The sequence below is a fragment of the Arachis hypogaea genome, chromosome 9, assembly GCF_003086295.3.
Source record: "Arachis hypogaea cultivar Tifrunner chromosome 9, arahy.Tifrunner.gnm2.J5K5, whole genome shotgun sequence".
Taxonomy (NCBI): domain Eukaryota; kingdom Viridiplantae; phylum Streptophyta; class Magnoliopsida; order Fabales; family Fabaceae; genus Arachis; species Arachis hypogaea.
This window is the reverse complement of record NC_092044.1, coordinates 59,332,467-59,335,859: the sequence shown is the minus strand read 5'-3', so window position 1 is coordinate 59,335,859 and position 3,393 is coordinate 59,332,467. Positions and strand designations below refer to the sequence as shown.

The window sequence follows — 3,393 nt, the reverse complement described above, 5'->3', positions numbered from 1 at the left end:
TAATACTGGAAGGTAGAGTGCTTTGGGCCACAGCCAAGACTCATAAAGTAGCTATGTTCAAGAATCATCATACTTAACTAGGAGAACCAATAACACTATCTTATATTTTGTTGTAGATCTAGTATTGTTCCTTCTACATTCTTCCAATTCAATAAGAGGTAATTCATAATAAATGTGTCTTCTTTGCTCTTTCATTGTTGATCTCTTGTTTTTGTAGTTATAGATTCCTTTAATTCTTGCATTTAATAATGTTTACTTCTATTGCACTTTATGTGTTTGTTGAAATGTCTCTTTTAGTTTTAGTGTAGATTTTGTTCCTCTTGGCCTAGGTAGAGTAATTAGTGACACTTGAGTTATCTAATTCCTTTGTTGATTGATAATTGGAGAGATTGCTAATTGGTTTGGAGTGCACTAAAGCTAGTCCTTCCTTGGGAGTTAGCTAGAACTTGTGGCTCAAGTCAATTCATCCACTTGACTTTCCTTTATTTAGTAAGGGTTAACTAAGTGGTAGCAATGAACAATTCTCATCACAATTGAGAAGGATAAATAGGATAGGACTTCTAATTTTCATACCTTGCCAAGAGCCTTTTATAGTTGTTAGTTTATTTTCATTGCCATTTACTTTCATGCCTCTTATCAAAACCCCAAAACAACTCAAACCAATAACAAGACACTTTATTGTAATTCCTAGGGAGAACGACCCGAGGTTTAAATACTTCGGTTATTAATTTTAGGGGTTTGTACTAGTGACAAACAATCTTTTGTATGAAAGGATTTTTGATTGGTTTGGAAACTATACTTGCAACGAGAATTCATTTATGAAATTCTATACCGTCAAAAATCCAATCATCAGTAGGTGGGGATCCTGTGGGGTCGACAGATCCTGAGGTAATCCTGTGGGGTCCACAGATCCTTAGGTGATCTTGTGGGGTCGACAAATCTTGAGGTGTCAAGGATTTCTCATCTCTACACCTTTTCGGCATGTAAAATGCCCTCTGTATGCAATCCTGGCGTGTAACGCCAGACTGGTGCTTGTTTCTAGCGTTAAACACCCAAATATAGCCTGTTTCTGGCGTTTAATGCCAGCTTGGTACTTGTTTTTGGCGTTAAACACCAGACAGATGCTTGTTTCTGGCATTTAAACGCCAGACAGCTCTTCCTCCAGGGTGTGCTTTTTCTTCTGCTATTTTTTATTCTGTTTTTAATTTTTGCAATTGTTTTGTGACTCCACATGATCATAAATATAATAAAACATAAAAGAACAATAGAAATATAGATAAATAAAAATTGGGTTGCCTCCCAATAAGCGCTTCTTTAATGTCAATAGCTTGATAGTGACCTCTCATGGAGCTTCACTGATGTTTAGAGCATGATGATGGCCTCCCAACACCAAACTTAGAGTTTGAATGTGGGGACTTCTCAACACCAAACTTAAAGTTTGGTTGTGGCCTCCCAACATCAAACTTAGAGTTTGATTGTGGGGGCTTTGTTTGACTCTGTATTGAGAGAAGCCTTTCATGCTTCCTCTCCATTGTTGTAGAGGAAGATCCTTGAGCTTTAAACACAAGGTAGTCCCCATTCAATTGAAGGACTAGCTTTCCTCTGTCAACATCAATCACAGCTCCTGCTGTGGCTAGGAAGGGTCTTCCAAGGATAATGCATTCATCCTCATCCTTTCCAGTGTCTAAGATTATGAAATCAGCAGGGATGTAAAGGCCTTTAACCTTCACTAACACGTCCTCTACCAATCCATAAGCTTGTTTTATTGACTTGTCTGCCATCTCTAATGAGATTCTTGCAGCTTGTACCTCAAAGATCCCCAGTTTTTCCATTACAGCGAGTGGCATAAGATTTATACCTGACCCCAGGTCACACAGATCCTTCTCAAAGGTCATGGTGCCTATGGTACAGGGCATTAAGAATTTACCAGGATCTTGTTTCTTTTGAGGTAAAGTTTGTTGAACCCATGTATTTAGTTCACTAATGAGCAAGGGAGGTTCATCTTCCCAAGTCTCATTACCAAACAACTTGGCATTCAGCTTCATGATGGCTCCTAGATATTGAGCAACTTGCTCTTCAGTTACATCTTCATCCTCTTCAGAGGAAGAATAGTTCTCAGAGCTCATAAATGGCAAAAGAAAGTTTAATGGAATCTCTATGGTCTCTATATCAGCTTCAGATTCCTTTAGGTCCTCAATAGGGAACTCCTTTCTGTCTGGAGGACGTCCCATGAGGTCTTCCTCATTGGGATTTTTGTCCTCCCCTTCCTCTTTGGATTCGGCCATTTTGATTATATCAATGGCCTTGCACTCTTTTTTTGGATTCTCTTCTATATTGCTTGGGAGAGTACTGGGAGGAGTTTCAGTAACTTTTTTACTCAGCTGGCCCACTTGTGCCTCTAAATTTCTAATGGAGGACCTTGTTTCATTCATGAAACTTAAAGTGGCCTTAGATAGATCAGAGACTATGTTTGCTAAGCTAGAGGGGCTCTGCTTAGAATTCTCTGTCTGTTGCTGAGAAGATGATGGAAAAGGCTTGCTATTGCTAAACCTGTTTCTTCCACCATTATTAAAGCCTTGTTGGGGCTTTTGTTGATCCTTCCATGATAAATTTGGACGATTTCTCCATGAAGGATTATAGGTATTTCTATAGGCTTCACCCATGTAATTCACCTCTGCCATTGCAGGGTTCTCAGGATCATAAACTTCTTCTTCAGAAGATCCTTTTTTAGTACTATTGGACGCATTTTGCCATCCATTCAGACTCTGAGAAATTATGTTGACTTGCTGAGTCAACAATTTATTCTGAGCTAATATGGCATTCAGAGCATCAATTTCAAGAACTCCCTTCCTCTGAGGCATCCCATTATTCACATGATTCCTTTCAGAAGTGTACATAAACTGGTTATTTGCAACCATGTCAATGAGTTCATGAGCTTCTGCAAGCATTTTCTTTAGGTGAATAGATCTACCTACAAAATGGTCCAATGACATCTTAAACAATTTAGATAGACCATCATAGAATATATCCATGATGGTCCATTCTGAAAGCATGTCAGAAGGACACCTTTTGGTCAGTTGCTTGTATCTCTCCCAAGCTTCATAGAGGGATTCACCTTCTTTCTGTCTGAAGGTTTGAACATCTACTCTAAGCTTGCTCAGCTTTTGAGGAGGAAAGAACTTGGCTAAGAAAGCCGTGACCAGCTTATCCCAAGAGTTCAGGCTATCTTTAGGTTGAGAGTCCAACCATATTCTAGCTCTGTCTCTTACAGCAAAAGGGAAAAGCATAAGCCTGTAGACCTTGGGATCAACCCCATTGGTCTTAACAGTATCACAGATTTGTAGGAATTTAGTTAAGAACTGAAAAGGATCTTCTGATGGAAGTCCATAAAAC

The 3,393-nt window shown here is 39.1% G+C and overlaps 1 non-coding gene across 1 annotated transcript; it reads left to right on the top strand.

The window, feature by feature from the left end:
* Positions 1-3,047: 3,047 nt before the first annotated feature.
* On the top strand, positions 3,048-3,155 carry LOC112714017 (small nucleolar RNA R71). Its single transcript, XR_003158975.1, has one exon. It is a non-coding gene; the product is annotated as a small nucleolar RNA R71 (small nucleolar RNA).
* Positions 3,156-3,393: the final 238 nt, after the last annotated feature.